The 25305-nt window shown below is 44.2% G+C and overlaps 1 pseudogene; it reads right to left on the minus strand.

Moving 5' to 3' along the window:
- Positions 1–1472: 1472 nt before the first annotated feature.
- On the minus strand, positions 1473–25075 carry LOC125395226 (vesicle-associated membrane protein 7-like; annotated as a pseudogene).
- Between the last annotated feature and the right edge of the window lie 230 nt (positions 25076–25305).

Here is a 25305-nt window from a genome sequence, read left to right on the forward strand (position 1 = left end):
ACTGTGAACGGGATGTGCTTTTCTGGTTAAAGGACTAAACCAGCAGAGTGGCGTTGGAAGTGCTGGCTACTGCTCTTTACCACAGCTCATTCAAGCATCAGCTGGTGTACTTCCCGTCAGTCACTATGCCTGCTTAGTGTGTGTTTTATTTTTTATGTCTCTGTGGCTGGCCCCTAGCTCAGAGATCACCTGCCACCGCCTCCTAAGTCCTAGGACTAAGGGAATGTACCACCATGCCTGGCTTACTTTTCTGTTTTTTTGTTTTTTGCGTTTTTTTTTTTTTTTTTTTTTTTTTTTTTTTTTTTTGAGATGCTATGTAGCCTAGGATGGCCTCAAATAACAAATTTACTTCAGGCTTCTAAGACTTGTACTTAAAGGCATGAAGCCAAATGAGTTTTAAAACTTTTAAGAACTTGAGTCGGTGAGATGGCTCAGTGGGGGGAAGGTGCTTGCTGCCAAGTTTGATGACCTGAGTTCAATCCTGGAATATATGTGGGAAGAGAATCAGCTTCCATAGAGCTGTTCCTTGACCTCCACAGGCACACTGGCACATGCATGTACACACAGGTACACATGAATAAATGGTAAAGGAAAAAGACCTTTGTTCCCATTGGTGTTAGTAACTGTAGAGCAGAGCTGGATGCTGTGTCAGAAGTCTTCGGGACACGAGGTTGCTGGATGAGTTGCCATTTAAAGCAGCCACAAAGGGCTGTCAGTCAAAGTGCTCAGAAAGGGCATGGCCTGTGACTTGTTAAAATATGGCTTACTTGTTATTTTTTTTTGACCTGTGCACAAAAGATTTGCCTCCTATAAAACATAATGGTTTGAATTTTCATTTTCAATGAAACATGAAAGATAAAGCTGTATGTCCATGTTAAAATTCTTATTTCTAAGGCTATTTTAAGGTTAGTTATGGGTTTCAGTATGAATATCAGTAATTAATGGCATTAGTTCAGTAACCCACTGCTAATAGATGACATTAGATGATGATCTCTGTGTGTTTGGTATCTGCCCCCAGGTGAGGAACAGGACAGGGTGTGACTTGTCCTTGAGACACAGGTGATGCGTGGCAGAGTTGAGCTTTTACAAAAGTTGAACTTTTGTAGTATAATTTACAGTGTTTGTGCTTTTTAAAAATGCTTACTTTTTGAAACAACTCACTGTAAGACCAGTTTGACCTGGAACACACTGTGTAACGTGGGGTAGCCTTGAACTCACAGTAGTCCTGCTTTCTGAGTATTGGGATTACAAGCGTGAGTCACCATGCTGTTTTGAGTAGACTCTTGGTATGGATGGGTGGCCTGGACTGGAATCTGCCCGCCTGAGCCTCCTGAGTGCTGGGGGTAAAGGCACCAAGGTGAGGGAGGCCCAGGAGGAAGTGCTGCAGTAGCAAAGCTGTGCTAGGGAGGTAGAGGTACAGACAGAAGAGAAAGCGGGAAGACGCCTCGCGCCAAGGGTCAGGCAAGAGTTCATCCTCCAGTTCTCCACCAGGTGAGTTCAGAATTCCCGATGCAGGGCTCTGATCCCATGGAACTGTTTATTAGTCCTTGGAGGGAGGGTCACGTGGGTATTACGCGTGTGCTTAAAAGAATGACAGTGACTGAGAGGAGGATTGTGAGTGTGGTCACGACGATCTTGACGCACTTCCACCACGTTCTCTTGGGAGCCCTCCTTGTCTTTTCAAATTCTTCGGCCTGAAATAGAAATAAACACAAACTTAGAGTTTTCTCTCCATGTCCTGAATTTAATGGCACACTCATACTTAAGGAAGGCTAATTTGATAGTTGAGTTTTAACTAATTCCAAAAGCAGTCACGAGGACCAGGGGATTTATAAAATGGAACACCATGGCTCTATGTGCCTGTGCTGAGCTGTGACAATATTCACACTGGAACCTTGAGCGAGTTTTCTCATCTTCCTTTTCCTCATGGTTTTACTGAAAGGATTCCTTATAACCCAGTTTAGAGTTTTTGTTCTAGACACCTTGCTCTCAACTGTTTTTAAAGATTCCTTTGTGTGTGGCATTGAATTCCCTGGAGCTGAAGTAGCAGGCACTGGAACCCACTGGAAGAGCTGCAAATACTCATAACTGCTGAGCCATCTCCCCAGCCCCTGTGTCCTCAATTCTTTGTTGTCCAGTTACTCAGTAAGTAATGTCATTTGATGCCAGGTGGGAGAAAGCATTGTGGCATAACTTGCCTGTTTTGCTGCATTCTCTGTGTGGGACAATGCATGGCGCACAGTAGGCTAAATATTTGCTGGAGTAATGACAGTTAAAATGGAGACAATACCTGACGTGGAGACCCCAAACTGACGATCACTGAGGCGGTGAACGCGGCACATCTAAGATGACTGCCCTATGAGAATATTGTTATTTACTTGTAATTTTCATAATTAGGTATTGTTAGGATTTGAACCTGCCATGTCCTTTACAGACTGTTTTGAACAGTTGTTCCTCGGCTAGTTGAGCTATTTGGGAAGCTTGGGGGTGGTCTTTGGGAGGTGGCACTAGCTATTGGGACGCTGGTAGAGGTGAGCTTCTCAAGATCATACCGAACCTCTGCTACTGATGGCTGAAAGCTACCATGTGGGTGCTGAGAGTTAAACTCTGGGTCCTTCTGAAGAGCAGCCAATGGTCTTAAAACTACTGAGCCATCGCTCTAGCCCTGGTCTCACATTGCTTTTTAGTTATTCTTTTATGTAGCACAGTTAATAAAACCCAGAGACAGATATTGGGGTTCAACCTGAAGGTCAGAAAAGCAAAGCAGCCAGCCACTGGCTTTTACCTCAGTCTGAAATGGTGATCGTGCCTCTAGAAATCTCAGCATGAGACTGTGTGAGAGCTGTCTCCTCCCATTTTATAATCCTCTCTAGTGCACACTACCACCTGGTTTCTATGTCAAACTAGTGTGGCTACTGGGATTAAAGATGTGTGTTACCAATGCCTGGTCTATAAGGCTGACCAGGGTGACTGTTTTACTCTCTGATCTTCAGGCAAGCTTTATTTATGAAAAAATACATATGTACATAATATGTATGAAAGTACATATGTACATAAATACATATTTATGAAATATCACTACACTTTTAGATTTTTTTATGCATGTCCATGCTTTGTCTGCCTGTATATAGTATGTGTGCCTGGAATCCTCAGCAGTCAGATGGCAGATATCTAGAACTGGAGTAAGAGACGGTTCTGAGCTGCCACATGGGTACTGGGAATCAAACCCAGTTTCTCTGAAAGAGCAGCAAATACTCTAAACCACTGAGCCACAACTTCATGTTTCTAATGTAAGAACAATTACAAGAGTCCAGGCTTGTGTACCTAAGGTACTATTGGTTATTTCTCTCTTGAGACTATATAACTTTGCTGGCCTGGATCTCACTATGTAGTGCTAGATGGCCTCGAACTCACACAGATCCACCTCTTCTTTCTCCAAGTGCGTCACCTGACGTGGCTTGAATCTTCAGTGTCCTGGGATTGTTCCTCTCTTATGCTGGACCTTTCCTTTTCTTTATCTTTTATTCCTTCTTACTGGCAGACAGTAACCCCAGATCTCCGGTACAAAGAGTGATGGGGGTGTAGGTTTCTGACAACTTCATGCCTAGAAATACCTTTACATTGATTTGGTCATTATAGAAATGAATTTAGAAGTCACTTTCTATCAGAATTTTTGAAAGAATATTTCAGTTCTCTAACTTCCAGTATTACTACTGAAAATGTGCCATTTTCATTACTAAGTGTTTGCCTTTTACTTTTTTTTGACTCCTAAAAGCCTTTGAAATCTGTCTTCCTTCCCTTCCTCCTGAGGGCTCGGGTTAGAAGCGCGCATCACTTCTAATAGCTCATGGTTTGTGTTACTGGCTTGGTAACACGAAGACTGGAAGTCGGAATGAGAATGAGGTCTGTCATTTAGTGGGATTCACCGTAGGATGATCTGGGGTGAGTCTGATCACGTCGTTAGTGGTGTCTGCCTGTTCTTCCTTTAGTCTAGGAAATTGGTTCTCAGAGAGTAATCCTTTTGCCCCTTGCCTGGATGAAAATGAGAGGGATATAGGCTGGGAGCAGCCACTCGATTCTGACTCCATCTCATCTTAGAATGCAGTCACTCTGCTGCAGCTGCACTTGGTGCCTGTGCTGGGACTTCTGGGCTGCTGTCTTTAGAGCTAGTTTCTTGTCCCCTGTTGGGAAGCAGTTGGCTGGATAGAATAGGGAGGGTGCTCTAGGATGCCCCTTTTAAAGGCTGTTCTCAGCCTCTTCTTTCCAGACCTGTCACACTCATCTACTTTTAGGGCTGTGTTTATGGTCTCTCCTGTTTTATGTAGCACCTTTAGAAAGACCACTTTGTGGTCTTTCTAAGGTTCTATTGACTGGATCAAGCTGTGTGTTAATTTCTTCTACTATAAGTTTATGTTTCAATGTGTTCTGCTTTACTGAGCTCAGGAACTACTCATGGATTTCCTAGTTCTAAAAGTGTTGTTGATTCTCACCTACTCCTGCTTTTAATCCTTGTGGTTTATTTGAGTCTAGGGTATTTTATATTGGAGTCTGAGGAATACCTGGAGGGATACATTTAACCTGCCCAAAAATGTGTGATCTATATTTATTTATCTGTAGGAAAACTGACCACTTGTTGGCTGACTTTTGTTAAAATGTCAAATATGGGATTAGGGAGACGGCTCAGTGATAAAGTGACTGTTCAGCAGTCAGGTTCCTAGCACGCATGTCAGAGCTGGGTGCGCAGCACCTGTCTCAACACTAACACTGGGGGCGTGGGGACAGGCTGTTCCTTAGAGCTTGCTGACCAGCTAGCCCAACCAAAAAGTAAGCTCTTGGTTCAGTGAGAGAACTTGTCTCAAGAAAATATGGTGGAAGGCAATGGAGGAAGATGGGTGGTGTCTACCTCTGGCCTCTGCCCTCACCACATGCACCTGCACATGTGCACATGCGTGCACAAATCTGCAAAATCTGTTTTTTTTTTTAATAGCTAGGAGTGGTTGCTGGCATATGCTTTTAATCCTAGTACTCAGGCATCAGGCAGGAGGAACTCAGTTTAGAACCAGACTGGTCCCAAGTTAGCTAGGGCCACACAATGAGACCCTGTCTCGGAAAAAAAAAAAACCCTTCTAAAAGGATTTTTAAGTTGTATTTGTGTGCATGAATATTTTGCCTGTTTGTCATGCTTTGTTCCCTGGGAGTGGAGTCATGAGTGGTTGTGAGCCACCATGTGGATGCTGGGAACCAAACCTGGATCCTGCAAGAGCCACAACTGCTCTTACTTGCCAAACCATTTCTTAACCCCTCAAATCTGTTTTTGTTTTTTGAGACAGGGTTTCTCCTGTGTAACAGCCCTGGCTGTTTGGAACTCCCTTGGTAGACCAGGCTGACCTTGAACTCAGAGATCTTCCTGTCTCTGCCTCCTGAGTGCTGGGATTAAAGGTGTGCACCACCATGCCCGGGTATGTGTGTGTGTGTGTATGTATATACATATATTTGAGGACCATTCAATGTAATCTTTACAGAAAAACAAGATAGAAAAGAGGCAAAACTAGTGTAGGCAGTGAGGCCGAACGTTGTGAGAACCAGTCTGCGATCCACCTGGTGTCGTAAAGCATGGCAGCCCAACTTCGTCGTTGGCTGGACAGCATGTGCATGCCTGCAGAAGAGTGAGTGCGAAATCAGACTGGCTCCATATGGAGCTCCCGTCTAAGCAGCCACTGCGGTAAAATTCTCTGTTTTTCTCAGCTGCTTCTATTCCACTTGCCTCTAGTGAAGATGTAATATATACATGAAGTTGGGGTTTGTAAGGTAAGACAGTGAGGTAAAATAAAATCTCTGGGGGAATTTTTTTTTTACCAATGTTTTCTGGATCTGGGTCTCTTCTTTCTGACTCCCTTTTGCTGTTTCCTCAGCTCCTCCTGTGCTGGCACTTGTATTCCCCGTTTAAGTAACTCTGTACTCATCTAAGATACACCTCTTTGGGGAGCATTGAAAGATGGGACACGATGTTGACTTTCTGGCCCAAACAATAGAAAAAAAGATTGAAGACCAATGAATTAAAAATGCACATTAAAAGTCTACCTGGAGAGATGGCTCAGTGATTAACACTGACTGCTCTTCCAGAGGATCTGGGTTCAAGTCCTAGCACCCTCATGGCAGCTCACAACTGTCTGTAACTCCCAAGATCTGACATCCTCAAAAAGTCTACCCTACCTCTAAAACAGTGTGATTCTAAACAGAAGGAACTTGAACAGCGGTCTATGTAATCCTGACACATAAAAAGGTAGCAAGTCTACAGGAAGGCACGTGCCACCACTGTCATAATAACACACGACATCATAGTTACTCTGGTAGCAGCACCAGTCATGACAGGAGGCCAATGCTGAAGGGGGAGGGGCTGAGATGATTCCGGTACCGTGGGAAACGGTTCGGCAGTTCCTCGCAATCTAGCAATTTGACTCCCAGGCATATGGAAAAATGATTTGGGAGCTAAGTGTAGTGGTGCATACCTTTAATCCCAGCACCCTGGAGACAGATAAGCCGGCAGATCTCTGTGAGTTTGTGGCTAGTGAGTTTCAGGACAACTACGGCTACATAGAGACCCTGCCTTAAAAAGATGATTTGAGGACTATTTTCAATTCTATAAAGAAATGAACCCATGGGGTCAGCTGGATGGTTCAGAAGGTGAAGATGTCTGCCACCAAGTCTGAACACATGAATTTGATCCCCAGACCCCATGGTAGAAGAAAGAAGCAGCTTCCATGAGTTGTACTCTGACTTCCATATAGGTACAGTGGTGTTACGTGAGCATCCACACAACACACAATAAATGTATTAAAAATGTGTTACTTAAACTTAGTAGTCATATTATTCACAATAGAGGATGTGATGTCATATGACTATAATTCTAGTAATTGGAAGGCCGAGTCAGGAAGAATGTTGAGCATGAGGCTAGCCTAAGCTACATGGTGAGACAATGTCTTGAAAAGCCAAGAATTGCATCTATGGTGCGGTGGTAAAGTCTGCATGTGAGAGGCCTTGACTTCGACTCCAGCACCACAAAACAAAACACGTACAAAGCCCCAAATGTTTATCAGTTTCACTGATGGACAAGCAAACTGCGGTATATGGAATGTAAGGATAATGGATTATCTTTTTGTAGGAGTAAAGAAATTACTCGTGCTTCAGCATCAATAAAGCTCAAGTCTGCAACGCTCCAGTAAAAGAAGACAATTGGTAAAGATTGTATGTTACCCGGGTTATGTAGGATATTCACAACAGGTGAGCCCGGAGGACGCAGTCTGTGACCCGGGTTATATAGGATGTTCACAACAGGTGAGCCGGGAGGATGCAGTCTGTGACCCGGGTTATATAGGATGTTCACAACAGGTGAGCCGGGAGGATGCAGTCTGTGACCCGGGTTATACGGGATGTTCACAACAGGTGAGCCGGGAGGATGCAGTCTGTGACCCGGGTTATGTAGGATGTTCACAACAGGTGAGCCGGGAGGACGCAGTCTGTGACCCGGGTTATATAGGATGTTCACAACAGGTGAGCCGGGAGGACGCAGTCTGTGACCCGGGTTATATAGGATGTTCACAACAGGTGAGCCGGGAGGATGCAGTCTGTGACCCGGGTTATGTAGGATGTTCACAACAGGTGAGCCGGGAGGATGCAGTCTGTGACCCGGGTTATGTAGGATGTTCACAACAGGTGAGCCGGGAGGATGCAGTCTGTGACCCGGGTTATGTAGGATGTTCACAACAGGTGAGCCGGGAGGATGCAGTCTGTGACCCGGGTCATAAGGGATGTTCACAACAGGTGAGCCGGGAGGATGCAGTCTGTGACCCGGGTTATATAGGATGTTCACAACAGGTGAGCCGGGAGGACGCAGTCTGTGACCCGGGTTATATAGGATGTTCACAACAGGTGAGCCGGGAGGATGCAGTCTGTGACCCGGGTTATGTAGGATGTTCACAACAGGTGAGCCGGGAGGATGCAGTCTGTGACCTGGGTCATAAGGGATGTTCACAACAGGTGAGCCGGGAGGACGCAGTCTGTGACCCGGGTCATAAGGGATGTTCACAACAGGTGAGCCGGGAGGACGCAGTCTGTGACCCGGGTTATATAGGATGTTCACAACAGGTGAGCCGGGAGGACGCAGTCTGTGACCCGGGTTATATAGGATGTTCACAACAGGTGAGCCGGGAGGACGCAGTCTGTGACCCGGGTTATATAGGATGTTCACAACAGGTGAGCCGGGAGGACGCAGTCTGTGACCCGGGTCATACGGGATGTTCACAACAGGTGAGCCGGGAGGACGCAGTCTGTGACCCGGGTTATATAGGATGTTCACAACAGGTGAGCCGGGAGGACGCAGTCTGTGACCCGGGTCATACGGGATGTTCACAACAGGTGAGCTGAGAGAATGCAGTCTCCTATGGTCTGGGCAGTGACTATTTGGTAAGGTTTCCTTTTAGGGGAGGTGAAAATGTTTTGAAACTATACAGAAGTGAAGGTATACAGCACTATAAATGTATTGTCATTTTCCTGTATACTTTCAAAGTGTTAATTTTATACTAAGTGCATTTTACCTTTATTTGAGAATGATATTCTGGACACTGGAGAAATGCTTCAGTAGTTAGGAGCATTTCATTTGGGTGTCCCGCGATCATGAGGACTCCCACCACCCATGCCTGGCACACCCTTGTCACTCCAGCTCTGAGAGGACTGGGGTCAGGATAGGATGACTGGGGCTTGCTGGCTTCTAGCCTACCTGAGAAAAAGTGAGCCCCAGGTTCAGGGAGAGACCCTGCCTCAAAGGACTAGGGGAGAGGTGACAGAGGAAGACAGTTGGTGGCCTCTTCTGGCTTCTTTGTGTGCACAAACATGTACATACACATACAGATAACTAATTAAAAGAATTCTGACCTGGTAGATATCTGATTAAGTATTAGGCTTCAAGTAGCAAACCATTTGCTTTCAGCTAGTTACAGTCACAAAAGGGTAGGAGTGAGCTGGGCAGTGGCTGTACACATCTTTAATCCCAACACTTGGGAGGCAGAGGCAGGTGGATCTCTGTGAGTTCAAGGCCTGCCTGGTCTACAAGAGTTAGTTCCAAGACAGGCTCCAAAATTACAGAGAAACAACAAACAACAAACAAACAAACAAACAAGGGTAGGAATGAATAATAAACCTACCCATGGGAACAGTGCAGACCAAATAAATATGGAAGTACACCACATGGCATTTTGTAAATAGTGTGTATCGATGGTTAGTTGTAATCTTTGAACACAATAACCACACAATTACGTAATATTGAGTCTTGCAAGGCATCCAGCCAAACACATTGAATCCAAATAGTATTTTATCATATTAAAGAACAAAACCTTATCAGTGTAGAGAGGGCATTTGAGAACACCGAGCTGGGACGCGAGACCTAGCAAGTGAATCAGAACACAAAGTCGTGCTCATAAACTGGTAAATGGGTTGGACCAAAATCTGAATATAAAATCAACAAATGATTGGGAAGCATTTGAGTATTCATTCTGTTAGGAATGAAATGAGTATTTCAGGGATCGCTGCTCCTATCTAGTTCCTGACTAATATAAGTAAGAGAGAATATAGACACATACAATACAATGAGATGTATTGTATACATGTATACTTACATGCTTCTATCTTCTTATTGTAAAAACAATAACATTTAATTTGCTATAATATTAATCACATTATCAAATATATTTTTCTTTGAGACTAAAAGTTCTTATTTTCTTAATTTATTTAATATTTTATTTAATTTTATTATGTTTTAATTTTTCTTTCTCTCTGCATATATATATGTATATATATATGTATCTATAAATATTTTGTTTGTTTGTTTTTCAAGACAGGGTTTCTCTAGCTTTTTGGAGCCCATCCTGGAACTTGAGCTATAGACCAGGCTGACCTCGAACTTACAGAGAACTGCTTGTCTCTGCCTCTTGAGTGCTGGGACTAAAGGTGTGTGCCATCATTGCCAAGCCATTTCTATGTATATTTTTATAATATATGTGACATTATTCTAAGATAATATATATTATTTATGCATATATTTAAATGTATTCTCAGGAATATTTTATTCATTCATTTACTTTTTTTTTTGTTTTGAGACGGGGTTTCTCTGTAGCTTTGGAGCCTGTCCTGGAACTAGCTCTTGTAGAGCAGGCTGGCCTCAAACTCACAAAGATCCTCCTCCCTCTGCCTCCCTAGTGCTGGGATTAAAGGCGTGTGCCTTTATTTATTTATTTATTTATTTATTTATTTATTTATTTATTATGTATACAACATTCTGCCTCTGTGTATGCCTGCAGGCCAGAAGAGGGCACCAGATCTCATTACAGATGGTTGTGAGCCACCATGTGGTCGCTGGGAATTGAACAGAGGACCTCTAGAAGAGCAGCTGGTGCTCTTAACCACTGAGCCATCTCTCCAGCCCCCCATTTTTTTGTTGTTTGTTTGTTTTTAAGACAGGGTCTCTCTACAGAACCTTGGCTGTCCTTGAATTCACAGAGATCTGCCAACCTCTGCCCCCTGAGTGCTGCGATCAAAGGCATACACCACCATGCTAAGTGTTCAAGAACATTTTGTAAAGTTAACATGATAAAAACAATGTTCAGACCACTGTCCTAGAAAGATTTTGTCAAGCTGGGTGATGGTGGCACACACTTTTAATCCTAGCACTCGGGAGGCAGAGACAGGTGGATCTCTGTGAGTTCGAGGCCAACCTTGTCTACAGGACTTAGTTCCAGGACAGGCTCCAAAGCTACAGAGAAACCCTCTCTCAAAAAACCAAAAAAAGAAAGAAAAAAGAAAAAAAAAGATTTTGTCCAAAGGTCCAAGGTCGATATTTATAGGAGTATTAACACAGTAGTGCTCACAACGCCCACAATACAGAAAGCTCCGAATGGCGAAAGACAAGGGGTGGCACGGAAGTGGGAGGAAGCTCCTGGGGACAGCAGGGAGGGGAGGATGGGGAAGAGAAGAACCGATAGGCACAAAGCTTGTTTAAAAAATGCTGTAATAAAATCCAATTCTTTGTAAGCTAATAAAAAGATAGAATCAATGTTAATGTTTATCAAGACAGCAAAGGACAAGAAGTAATAGCATTTTAGAAGAGGGTAAATGGATCTATTTCAGAAAGAGGATTGAACTACAAGACCAGGTTGTAGACGGATAGGTACATTAATTTCATCAGTATAAAACAGGAAATGCTGGGACCTATGAGATGGCTCCTAGGTAAGGCCTTGCTGCCGAGCCTGACTACAGAGCTCAGTTTTGTGTCACAGTTCAAGACTGTGGGAGCACAAAACAGAGTCATGGTTCCCTGGGGCCAGCGTCAGGAAAGTCAGCAGCAAAGCTCAGGAGCGAGACCCAGGCCAAAGGCTTTCCTTCCCATCTTCATTGTGGTTTCTGACTCTAGTTTGTCAACGGAACTTGAAATGGAGCATTGCTATTTGTAAACGGTGTCGTGATGAAGGATGAAGCCACATGGCCTCTGTTGTGACTGCTCAAGCTGTCATTTTAGTGTGAATGGAGCCAGAACCAAAACAGCTCACTCGGAGGCGAGGCTGTCACTGTGGCCGGCATGCGTGGTTGAGAACGTGCTTGGTGACAAGTCCAGGAATCTACATGGTGGAAGGAGAGAACCGACTCTGGCAGGCTGTCCCCACACACATCTGTGTACCGTGCGTGCCCACCAATAAATAAAAGTTGACAGAGGACATGGCGAGGCCCCTGTGGAGACTCAGCACCAGTGCTGCTGGTTATCAGTGTGCGACAAGTTTCGCTTCATTTACAGTCCTTTCTCCAGTTGTCCTGAAGCAAATGCTCAGGATGTAATTGCAGCCACAACATTTTAGTCTGAATCTTTCTAAATGACCTTTAAAACCATTAGTACAGCATCCTTTTCACACCTGAAAGTTAGTAATAATCCCTGAATGTCATTTACTATCCAATTGTTCTTTTTTAAAAAAAAGATTTATTTATTTATCATATATACAATATTCTGTCTGCATGTATCCCTGTGGGCCAAAAGAGGGCACCAGATCTCATTACAGATGGTCATGAGCCACCATGTGGTTGCTGGGAATTGAATTCAGGACCTCTGGAAGAGCAGCCAGTGCTCTTAACCTCTGAGCCATCTCGTCAGCCATTTCAATTGTTCTTTTTAAAAGGTTGTTTACTTACTTGGTGTACATGCATGTGCATGGATGTGTGCACCTGCTGCCCCAGGGTCAGTGTGGGGTCAGGACCGCTTGCTGGACTCACAGCTTTTCCTCTGCTCCATGTGGGACTCCAGTGATTAGGCTTGGTAGCCAGTGCCTTCACCTGGGAGCCGGTGGCCCTGAAATTATTCTTTCCTGTTTCTATTGCACTCCATTTTCTTTCCTTTTGGTTACAAAGTATTGTCTCACACTAGCCCTCTGTGTTTGCCTTGACCGAGCTGTGTCTAGGGCAGTAACATTGCCAGTTTTGCGCACTGGAGGTCAACATTCATGCAAATTACTTACAGTTGCCCGGGGGTCCTCTGCTCCTTCACTGATGATGGTCACTGTTTCTTTTTCTAAAACTGTATCTATGTTTCTCAACATAACTTGATTTTTCACTGAAGACACTGTGTTGTCACTTTGATTTCTATTGTATTCCACCTACACAGAAGAAATAGAACAAAAACTTAATTTGTATTAGAGAAACACATTACTGTCAAGGACACAAGTAATTTTTATAAAGAATCAACTAAACCACAAATTGTCCTATTCTAATCTTGCAAAACAGAAAAACATGCAATGAGGAGAGACTCCCACCAATCCGTTCAACAACAGTGGGTGATTTCCTTTTTCTTTTTTCTGTTCTGGGTTTTTTTTTTGAGACAGGGTTTCTCTGTAGCTTTGGTGCCTGTTCTGGAACTAGCTCTTGCAGACCAGGCTGGCCTTGAACTCAGAGATCCACCTGCCTCTGCTGGGATTAAAGGCATGCACCACCACCACCCGGCTTGGGTGATTTTCTTTAAATGGTTTATTTAATTATTTTAAAACACAGACTTTACTTTTAGAAACATTTCATGTTCACTGTAGAATCCAGCTTCCTGGCACTCCCTGGCTGCCCCAGGCACACCACGTTTACTGTCAGCATCCTGCACGGAGTGGGACATTTGTCATAGCTGGTAGACAGAGTCCAGTTTTTACCAATGGCAGGCTCCCTCCAACAGCTGGACCTAGTTTTTTTCTTTAAAGATTTATTTACAATGTTCTGTCTATACAGTGTTTTCTCTGCATGCATGCCTGCCAGAAGAAGGCATCAGATCTCATTATAGATGGCTGTGAGTAACCATGTGGTTGCTGGGAATTGAATTCAGGACTTGGAAGAACAGGTAGTGATCTTAACCTCTGAGCCATCTCTCCAGCCCCTGGACCTAGTTTTAAAATCTAGTTAGGCAGTCTAAGCAGAGGCAGCTTACAGTTAAGGTCATTACCGAGAGATGTTTACTGATTCCTGTGGTGATGTTATTTGTTGCTGCTACTGCTCCTCCTCCTCCTCTTCCTCCTCCTCTTCCTCTTCTTCCTCCTCTTCTTCCTCCTCCTCCTCTTCTTCCTCCTCTTCCTCCTCTTCCTCTTCTTCCTCCTCTTCCTCTTCTTCCTCCTCTTCCTCTTCTTCTTCCTCTTCCTCTTCCTCCTCCTCTTCTTCTTCCCCTCCTTCTTCTTTTCTTCTATTTCAAGTGTGTGGTTTGGTGGCTTTGGTGCATTTACTGTTATGTAATGGACATCACTGTCCATCTGTAGATTTCTCATTTGTCCTGAACTGAACTTACTGACATATATGTCAGCATAAGCTGACATCTGCTCCCCTTTCTCCATCCTGTGTGCTTACACTGCACTTTCTATTTCAAGCGATTTAATTATTCTTGGTATCTCATGTAAATGCAATTATAGAGTATTTGCCCTTTAGTGACATCTTATTTCACAAATACAGAGAAATTTTAAAATTTTAATTTGATAGTATTTAATAATTATATAAAACATTCACATGGTTAAAAGGTCAAGTTTAGACACAGGTTTTGTTTTATTTTTTTAAGATTTATTTATTTTATGTATACGAGTGCTCTCTCTGCACGTACAACTTTATGCCAGAAGAGGGCACCAGATCCCATATGGATGGTTGTCTGCCACCATGTGGTTGCTGGGACTAGAACTCAGGCCCTCTGGAAGAACAGCCAGTGCTTTTAACTGCTGAGCCTTCTCTCCAGCCCTCCACACAGGTTTGACAGAGAGAGACCTTGTTTCTCTCTCTGATGGCTCAGCCCTTCTTTCCCCAGTCCCATCCAGGCATCCGTGGAAGCATTTCTTCTTATCTTTTATCTTCTTACTTTTAAACTAAAATAAGCAAATACGTATATTTGTATTTATTTGCTGTTTCTGAAATGACTACATACAAGAATGGTGAATTTCCCGGCAGCATGACACTTGTGTTTCCTGCTGCTCTGCAGACACCCCCGTGTGAACCTTGCACCCTACAGACAGTTCTCAGCCTTCCCTCCCGCTCTTAGGAGCAGCTCCTCAGTAGTGATGATGAGCTTAGGATACAAGTTGAGGTACGTACCATGTGCTGTGCTAGTATTTGCTGAAAATCTGTAGCAGGTGCATTTGAAGGGAAACAACGTTCTTGTGACATCAAAGGATTTCTTGTAAAAGTATCACTAACCTGGAGAAATTAATGGAATATGTAACCTTCATGGCTAATGCCAAGTGGAGGACAACAGAGTTAATGTTAATTCGAAACAAAACATGGCAGAAACCACGGGGAGCTGTTTGGTAGCAGGGCATCCTTTCCACTTTAAGACATGGTAATTATGAACACTGTATGGCTCAGGCTTACCTAGGGTTCTAGTACAAACCAGAGATTTGGACAGTTTGACTGCAGGTATTCCCTTCTTCCATTGGTGTATCCAAGGGCACGGAAAGGGGAGGCCTGTGACATTTTCCAAATTGTGCTATTATTTTTCTCTTCTGCCCTGGTCTTCAAAATTGACTCAGAAATCACAGAATGGTGCCAAGTGCCACACCTTTCTACCGAATGTTAGTTATAAGAAGTTTCAGCACCTCAAAAAGAATCCTGACAATTGTCTGCACTTAACAGTGTACTCTCAGAAGTACTGGTAAAAATGACCTCCTTAACTGTTCCTTGTCACCTGGTGTCCAGAAGGGCAGTAAAGCTGGGATGTTTTGTAAAGGCCAGAGAGAAAAAAAGAGGGGATATTCAGTTAGATGACTAAAATGCTTTCCTCTCTGAACTCTAGCAGTTGTTTATACAGAGAGAATTACCCTCCAACTTTACATACAGTGGCCATGGGAGCTGTGTCAATGTTATTTGTGCTCCGAACAGATGAAATGTGTGTATGATTTATAAATGTGATGGGACAGGAACTATTAGTAACTGTAGTAGAACTAAAGGAGTCAATGTTTTTATTAAAATATTTATCTTGTTTATATATTTGGTAATATATAAATTTGAAGATTTAGGAACATTTACTTTTAAAAATAAGATACAGGGATTAGAGAGATGGTTCAGTGGTAAAGGAGGTCTTTCTGTTTTTGTGTTGCTTTCATTGGTTATTAAAGAAACTGCTTTGGGCCTGGTGATAGGGCAGAACTTAGGTAGGCAGGAAGACAGAACTGAATTCTGGGAGGAAGAAAGTGGCCATGGAGCCACCAGAATCAGACATGCTGGATCTTTCCCGGTAAGCCACGACCTTGTGGTGAACACAGATTTAATAGAAATGGGTTAAATCAAGATGTGAGAGTTATCCAATGGGAGGTTAGAGCAAATGGCCAAGCAGTAATTTAATTAATACAGTTTCTGTGTGATTATTTCAGGTGTAAGCTAGCCGGGTGGTCGGGAGGACAAGCAGTCCACTCCTGTTACAGTTTAGCACTTAAGAACATTTGCTCCTCTTGCAGAAGACCCAGGTTTAGTTCCTAGCACCCACATGGTGGCTCACAACCATCTGTCATTACACTTCCAGGGGATCTGGTGCTCTCTTCTGACCCCTATGGGGATGACACACATGTGGTGTACATATACACAATCAGGCAAAAGACTGACACACATAAAATAATTATAAATAAAAAGTAAAAATAAGAAGCTCCCATAGAAAAATCCCAGGACAATGGCTTAGCTTATGTCTTTAGATTGCCCTTTCTGAAGTCTCTTATTGGCTGAGCTCAGATTTGGAGCAACAGGTGATATCTAAGGCAATCAGCCTCTCAGAAATGTATAAAGTCTCACTTTATCGTAGCTTATATTTGCTGGCAATTCTGTTAAAATTTTTCTTAGAGAAAATATATCTTTAAAAACAAATTTCTTTTGGGTAATGGGCTGGGGGGTGTAGGAATGGCTGGAGGAGTGGGAAGTGTGATTAAAAGACACTGAATGCCTGTATGAAATAAAAAAGAAAGTTGATATTTACTTCATTTAGCTCTTATAATTTATATACTATAACAGAAGTATCTCTAAAATATTGTTCTAAAAATTTTTGGCCATGACATCCTTATACATATAGTTATTTGTGAATAAAATATAGTAATTTGTGCTATTGTGGTCTAATTTTTTTCTTAAACTTGAAAAGAAAATGACTATAAGAAGAGGTTCTAATGGATTTCAGTGGAGGGTCTTTGTAACACTATTTCTGAGTTTGGGGCTTTAAGGAACCAGCAGACATCAAGTCTCTGAGGTCAGTAAGTGCTCTGCAAACAGGCAGGCAATGAGTGGCCTGTTCTGTTAGTGACACTGTTACTAATGGCTGGCAGGACAGAGACCTTGCAGCTCCAGCAGCTTAAAATGTCAGCACAGCAGGGCAGACAGTTACTTACTTTTTTAAGAAATGCAGATGGTGCCATAGTATCCAAGCCATTGTCTGTAGCACATAAGTAAGTGATTCCATCAATAAAGAGGGTATGGTAGACATAGCTTTGAAAAGAATGCATCTATTTATAATACTGAAGAAATTAAGTACAACACACCGAATTACTTGTTTGTCATTAATGAGCCATCACTGTGGTATAAAAACTATATACTAATTTATATGTAACATTTGCTTTTTAGATAGGACTTCACTAAGTAGCCCAGACTGACTTCCCACTTGCTGTGCAGCCTATGTTGGCCTCAAACTATGGCCAGTGCTGTTTCCCGAGTGCTTGGGTTACAGGCGTGTACCTAGAAAGACAGGTAACTGTCTGGTTTCTCAAGCCAGGGCATTGCTTTGTGGTTCAGACTGGCCTTAAACTCACAGCAGTCTTCTTGCCTTCACTGCCCAGGTACTGAGACTACAGATGTGCAGCACTGCATATGTGGCTAGGAGAACTTCAATGTATTTGAAAAACTATGCTAAATCAAAAGCATATACAACTTAAGTATATATTTAAAATTGCATCAATGTAAGGAGATTGTTTTAAAAATTTATATTAAAGAGGAAATGTGATGATCTGCTTATATCTTTTATGCAGACTTGTAATCTGAGCAAGCAGAAATACTGTGCCCACTGTCTCACTCTCTGTACATTTTTAGGTAGACATACTTAGTTTTGCACTTCCTGGCTTTCCATCATGATGGGTTGGAATTTTAAGCTGTGAACTGTCAGTGCCAAGTAGTCTAGAGGACAGGACAGCCGGGGAGAGGAGAGCCAAACTCGTCACAGTTGGCTAAAGCACACTTTGCCCGGACAGCACCAACTGCTAGGCTGCAGTCACGCTCTTGGGGAGCACCTCCACGACCCTCTGCTTGGTGCCTAGACCCAGGCTTTTGAATAAAGCATCTCCAGATGGCTGATGGGCAGCGAATCTGGCCAAATATTAAAGTGGGGATATACGTGAGATAAGAAAATCAAAAAACAGGCCGTGTGAATAAATGTGTTACCCAGGGTAGCCCTTGCTCTCCATGCTCCTGCCCGCTCTTCCCAGTGCTGGGATTTCCGGCATGAACTGCCATATCTGGTTTATGTTTAATGGTTTTGGAAGAATCTGCTTCACAGTGTGTGCTTTAAATATTGTGATACCCAATGTAAGTAGAGATATTTTAAATTTATGCTTAGAATATTGTGAATAACACCTGGAGGCTATTTTTAACATTTACAAATGCAAATACTTGGTATCTAGGGTGTATGTTACCTGACACAAGACAGTTAAATCCCACTTGCACATGCTACAATGAGACAAGTATGAATGCTTATGCTCCTTACATAATACATTCTTAAAGGAGCATTCTTAGAGGAAGAAAAGAAAAAAGGAAATTACAAACCCAAACCTCGTTCAAAGTGTTTACCTACCTAGAGGGAGGAAGAGAGAAGTGGGTAGAAAAACAGGGACGAGAATTGGACTCTGGAAGGAAACTTGTTTTGTGGATTTCACTTTGGAAGCACACTCAGGTTATTCAGTAAGGGCTTTTAAAGGCACAACCATTAGAAATGAAACAAAATGAGAAGAATGACTTTGTATTGCATAGGCCAGACAAAGACGACGGTGGGCTGGTTCCTATTAGGAAGGGAAAAGAACATGATTCGTGGGTAGATTGGACGTAGCTACAGGAGACAAGAATCAAAGATATGGAAGGTTTTAGGTACTAGGAATTGACTGCGGATGGCTGCTAACGACTCAGATGGAAATGTAATAAGATAGTACACACCATCGAACACTAATAGTCTTGCTGAAGATGGAGCCTCTGGATCCAGCTGCCTGGAGCCTGGTGATCTGTGTGTGAGCAGTCAGCAAACCTAGACTGTGGGAAACTGTAAGTTCTTTAACATTGATCTGAAAGGAAAGGGATGGAAGGAGCTTAAAAGAAATGAGACTGGCCTGTCACTGAGGGTGTATTTCTGGGGTACAGAGGCAGTGAAGGCACTATGACCCTGACAGAAGTAGAAACAATGGCTGATATTCAGGGAGGGAGGAGGAAGTGGATGGGACCAAACACATGATGGGGAGGGTCTGGGTGCTGGCAGGGTACTGCTTTTTAGGCACAGGTGGTAGTTACTTCAAAAATTATATGTTTGTTTTTTTATTTTGTTGGACATAGAGTTTGCTAAGTTTCCCAGGTTGGTCTGGAGCTCCTGGGCTCAGGTCAAGAACTTGTGCCTCAGCCTCCTGAGCGGCTGGGACCACAAGTGCTACCTGGCCTGAGTTTGTTCTTTGTAACTGTGTAGGGGTATATTACTTGTATTATAATAAAGTTTGCCTGAAGACCAGAGGCAAAGCTAAGGCCACCAGAGGTCAGGTAATGGTGACACACATCTTTAATCCCAGGATTTGGGAGACAGAGGCAGATGGATCTCTGTGGGTTCAAGGCCACCCTGGGCTACACAAGACTAGTACAGAAACAAATTCAGGTGGTGGTGGCTTACAGTACTGGGGAGTCACACACCTTTAATCCCAGCACTAGAGGAGAGAGAGGCTTAGTCTGCCTAGTGTGCCATCACTCAGCCTTGGTAGAGGGAAGACTTCTCTAGTGGCTTGGCTGCTTTGTTTTTCTGGTTTTTGGGTTGAACTCCAAATTCTGTCTCTGGATTTTTATTATTTGTGCTACATACTTCTTTTTTTTTTTTTTGGACAGGTTAAAATAAACTCATTAAAAAAATTGGAAGACTGGTCACGTGGCCCACACCAGTAATTCTAGCACTTGGGAGGTTGAAGCATGACAATTGCCATGCGTTCGAAGCTAGCCTGGGCTACCCTGTCTCAACAACATCAACAGCAAAAAGCGACTTAAAATAGCAAATGCTCTTGACCTACTTGTGTCTTAACTATGGTTTCATACTGGTTTAGAATATATATATAATATCCCATGTTAAACTTAATGGTGGTGGCTATTCTTATTGACATTCCTAAGTATATTTTAAAGTAGAAGTTTCTTTGGTTCTGGCAAATGAAATGTTATAAGTACACCAGAAACCACCCAGAGACTGAGAGCCCTCTTTTAGCCCCACCCCCAGTCAGGACTCTGCAGATGCAGTGATGCCGCCCTCCCCTCCCTCTACACAGGTAGCCGGTACCCTGAATTCGGCAGTTAGCATTCCACTGGTGATGTTCTGCCTTCCTTCTGCCTGTGAGGCCAGGCAATCGTGTGCACGATTGCTAGTCTCCTCACGTCATCAGTAGAACCATTATCTGGAATCATAGCTAAGAGAAGACTCATGGTAGGGTGTCCCTTACCTTCCTATTTGGATTATGGTCGCTGGTTCGGCTTTCAGAAGCACCTGTCTAAGCACCTTTGCCGCTGCTTCCTAGGAAAAAGGCAACCTTTATTTTATGGAGGACTCAAGTGTCTCTTCAGTATTTTCCTTCTAAAATTACCAATGTGCTGGTTGGCTTATTAAGAAAAACCCTCTTCCTAAGAGAATTAATTGGTATGACTCATGAGTGATAAGAGGCAAGATGCCATGAAATATGTGCATGAATTAAAGCAAAATATGTTATATGTTCATATGTAAGTATGTGCACAATAGGCTGCATTGGACAATCATATCTTTATAGAAAAATCTTAGGTTTGGCTTTAAGGCTAGGAAATAGTAGCCAATCAAGTACTGTGTCTTTTTCCCCAACCCCAGAGCTGAGGACAGAACCCAGGATCTAAGCAAGTGCTCTATCACTGAGCTAAATACCCAATCCCTCAAGTATCTTTCCAATGTCAGTTACTGAGAAAAACTACATGTAAAATGTTTGGAGGCTGGAGAGATGTCTCAATTGTTAAGTGTACTCATGCAAACATGAGAACCCGAATTCAGATCTCAATATTCATGTAAGAAGCCAGGAATGATCCTAGGTATGCCCATATGGGTGTTGGGGGAGAAAAGAGGGAGAGAGGGGGGATCCTTATGGATTTCTGGTTGCCAACCTGCTGAAAATAATGTGAACTCCAAGTTCAGGGAGAGACCCCTCCTCAAAAAGTAGAAGGTGCAATGATAGGCTATTTGATGCCTTCCTCTGGCTTCTGAACACATACACGTAAGCATATACATCTCATACATACATTTGCACACACACTCTTAAGTTGTATGTGCATGTGTGCATTTGTGTGTATGTGACTATCACAGCATGTATGTCAGAGGCACATGTGAGCTCCTAGGGATGCTCCTGTCTCTGTCTCCCATCTCTGCATGGTGAACTGCGATCACACCTGTTCTCACTCTGCACAGTGAACTGTGATCATACATGTTCTCACTCTGCACAGTGAACTGTGATCACACATGTTCTCACTCTGCACAGTGAACTGTGATCATACATGTTCTCAAGCTGTGTGTATGGCTTCCACTTGAGTTCTGGGGATCTGAACTCGGGTGTTTGCACTTACATAGCAAGTGCTTTTATCCCCGCAGCCATCTCCTCGGTCCCAAACTCTGTCTCTTACTCTCTGTATACACTCGGCAAACTTCTATTCACGAAGTTAATAATTCCCTCAATACTAAACAATTATTTATTATCTGTCTGCATCTGTGGGGTGCATCCTGTCACTCCGAGTGGCTCTCATGTGGAGTGCCGAGGGCAGCTCTTGGGAGCTGGTTCTCTCCTTCTCCCTCTAGGTGGGTTCCAGGGATTGAACTCAGGTCTGGGCTTGCTCGCCAGCGCCGTTCCTCACGGAGCCGTCTCAGCCGCCCTGCTCATCGCTCTGTAAAAACTAGTGTTTGCCAACAACTCCTGCAGCTGCCTATTCCTGAAAAGGGCGATTCCCTGGGGAAAAGCTTAAGGTACTATAATTAGGCTGAACACCTTAGAAGTGGAATCCCATGCTTTTACTTTAGAAGCATGAGAGGGATCTGAAAGTTACCCGGGCAGCTCTAGAGAGCCGCACTGCTATTTAACTTTTTTATTTCCCACAAACTAACACTAAAATAGAAACTTTTATGGACGAGTAAAGCCTATTCATGGTAGAAAGTAATTGCTACTGCCTGAGATGTCAAGGAGTCGTTTTCTAGGACAGAATCTCCTAAGACACCTGAAAAATTAAAGGAATATAGCCTTTTTCTGTTGTTTTACTACTAGTAATAAAACACACCTCTCTAGCTTCCCCCAGCTGTTTCTTTCACATAATATAAACTATGATATCACAGCAAGACTGAAAGCAAATGACCCCACGAGACTGAGTATGTGACAAAGGGGCCCTTGTGTTTGGAAGTTCGTATGCTGCAGAGCCACTGAGGTGCCTGGGTCGGTCTCCTTCCTGGGAAGAATGAAGACTGAGCACGTGACTTCCAGAATCTAGTCTAACCTCAGAATCCCAGAATGTGTGTGTGTGTGTGTGTGTGTGTGTGTGTGTGTGTGTGTGTGAGAGAGAGAGAGAGAGAGAGAGAGAGAGAGAGAGGGAGAGAGAGAAAATCTTTGGCACTGAGGGAAGCCATGATACCATTTCTTCCCTTTAATTGTAACCGTCTCTTGAATCTCCAGGCTGTGGTTTGCCTTCTGTGGTTGCTGTCGGCCCAGCAGGCATTCTGCACCTGTACTTTCCTCCTGGATTGCAGGGTGCCCCCTCTTCTGTGCTCTCACCTCTATGTGCTTCAAAAGAGAGGCCGTTTCCTTATGACACTTCTGACAGCTCTCTCCTCTTAACAAGGCATGTTGAGGACTCACTGTTTGTTAGGTTTTGGATTCGACTGGGGAGACAGAGATGAAACATTCTCTGTCCTGAAGTTTGATGGCAGAGACAGCAAGGGAAAGAAGATTCCAGTTCAGCTTCATTAAGTTGTTTGGCAGAGAGACGCCAGTTAGCCTAGGCACAGAGTCGCGGAAATAGGGAGAAAACTCTCAAAGAACAGATGAGATTATACTGCCCCAAAGTGGAGAAAAGTGGTCTGCAGGAAGAGGGGCGAGAAGTACAGAGGCAACCTTGGGGGTCGTGGTGAGAAAGCAGCATGAAGTTTAAGGTAGCAGAGGACAGGGCAATTGCACCAAGGAAGGAGAGAGCCACGGAAAAGCCCATCCATTCAGCAGGGCCTGACTGCCGACGGGAGGAGTGCTTGCTTTACTTTGAATGTTGTCGGAGGCTGACAAATGTGGTGAGCAGGAGAGCGGCCCAACTGTAGGCATTTGGGGGAACGATCACCTGAGCAGCACTGTGGAAGCAGCCTTTGAGGAAGACAAGTCATCAGACATTTCTGTAAGCTTGGTGAGAAGTAATTAGGGCTGGAATGAAGACATGGTTCAGAGAGAGAGAGAGAGAGAGAGAGAGAGAGAACACATAGAGGTGCCAGATGAACAGACGTGAAGACAAAAACGGGAGAAGATGGAGGGTGACTCCCAGTCCCCACCTGAGTGTCTCAGTAGGGAAACTCAACAAGACCGGAAGCATATGAAGAAACACCTGCAGAAAGGAGATTCAGTTTTGTTTGACTTCTGTTATGAGGCCATCTGACTCCGAAAGGACGTAACTGAAGTGGAAAGGTGCCATCGGTGTCTGTGACGCTAAGAAGGAGTCCAAGTATGTTAGGGACTGGCAAAGAGAAGAACTCCAGGAGGAGGCTCAAGCGAATGCCCCACACCCACACTCCCTCCCTCCTCTCAAAGCAAGAGGGTGCTGCTCTGACCAAGCTCATGTCTCTCTTGCTGGCCATTTGTGCCCCTTCAGGCCTTGCTCCACCAATGGCCCTGACCCGTCTTATTCCTTCTGTAAGGTTACATAGGTGGGAATGTCTCCATAAAAACCAACAAGGACCCTTCTGAGTCATGCTTCTTCCAGTTTCTACTCTCCTCCATTTCCTATATAAATTCCAGACAAAAGGGTCTCACCATCCTAAGTTCCTCATTTTCTACTCAGCTGGCCCGAAGCAGTCTGGCTTCTGCCTCTCCTATTTCTTCCAAAGGCCTCAGTATGACCCACAGGCGTCTTCCGGTTGTCTAACCCAGTGGCGGTCACCCACCTCTTCACTCTCTGAGGATTCTCTTTTCCCTTCTCTCACTGTGCACTTCCTGGGCAGCCTGACACATGGCTCTCATTTCCGGTGCCAGACCCAGACATCCATGACCTCCGGAACCTATTCTGGCTTTCAGAAATGAGGCAGAAAAATAAACATATATGATGTGTTGAATTTTTAAGAAGCAACGTGCTTTGGCATGTTCTGAACTGTAATGCCGCCTTCCTTCTGCACTGCCTTTGAGTCCCCTAGTCCTATCCTCTATATACCCTCTGCTGTTAACGCTGCCAAAGAAAGACGAGAAACGTCCTGTGCACAGTTACAGCCCTCATTCCACAGATTCAGCCAAGTGTCAACGCTAGAGGGCATTTACCAAGTTTCTTTCGGACCTGCCACACTTCTACACCTGTGCCATGAGTGCCTTAGCTCAGAACCTTACAGTCTATTTATAGACTATAACCATATCATCTTAATGGGTTGTGTCTATCTTCAGCCAAACACTCTTTACCCTCTGGGACAACTGTATGGATCTAAGATACAATATATACAATATTAGATGACATCTGGCAAGTTTTAGGGGAATTATATGTGTGTGTGTGTGTGTGTGTGTGTGCTGGGACTAAACTCATCCTCACACACTATAGGCAAATGCTCTAACATTGCGTTATTCTCTGTGCTGTCTTTTTTTTTTTTTTTGAGCGCGTCTATGAAGTTCATGGTCCTCACCACCCTGAGTACTGGGATTCCAAACTGCGCTGTCGGGGTGGCCCTCGCTTTCATGACGCTGGGCTTTTGTAACTACTACGTAGTCACTAAGTGTGTTCTGAACTGCCGGTTATTTCTGGGCAGAGGGAAAAATCTAAGAGTTGTGTCACGTCGGAGATGGCTGGAAATCACCGCCAGCCGCCCGCGTGCAGGACCAGGCCTAACCCCTGGGTGGCGCACGCGCAGCTCCCACCAAGGAGTCAGCGCTGGGGCGGGGGCGGGGCCTCCGACCCCGGAATCCTCCGAGGTCATCCCGCGTCCCGACCCTCGAGGAGCCGAACCCTCAGGTACCTGGTAGGAGCCGCCGGTCAAGGCCAGCTCCGCCAGGACCGCCCGGCCATTAGCAACGCAGCTGTAAGTGATCGTCATAGCCCGCCGGCCAGTGAGAGACGGGACTCGCGGGTTCTAACCGTTCGCCGCAGCCCGGCCGCCGCTCTGCGCGGGCGCGAGGAGTGGTTGATTGGCAGGGGAGGAGGCGGGACCACCGTGGGTGCTGCAGAGCGGATCCGTGAGCCGGTGAGGGCAGGTCACAGAAGATGCTGCGGATTGGAGAGGTCTCTGTCCTCCTGGTCGTCCGTCAAAACATTTAAGAGCGGTTTAAATGCTCAGGC

Source organism: Myodes glareolus, chromosome 8 (genome assembly GCF_982192425.1).
Source record: "Myodes glareolus chromosome 8, mMyoGla1.1, whole genome shotgun sequence".
NCBI classification, from domain to species: Eukaryota; Metazoa; Chordata; class Mammalia; order Rodentia; family Cricetidae; genus Myodes; species Myodes glareolus.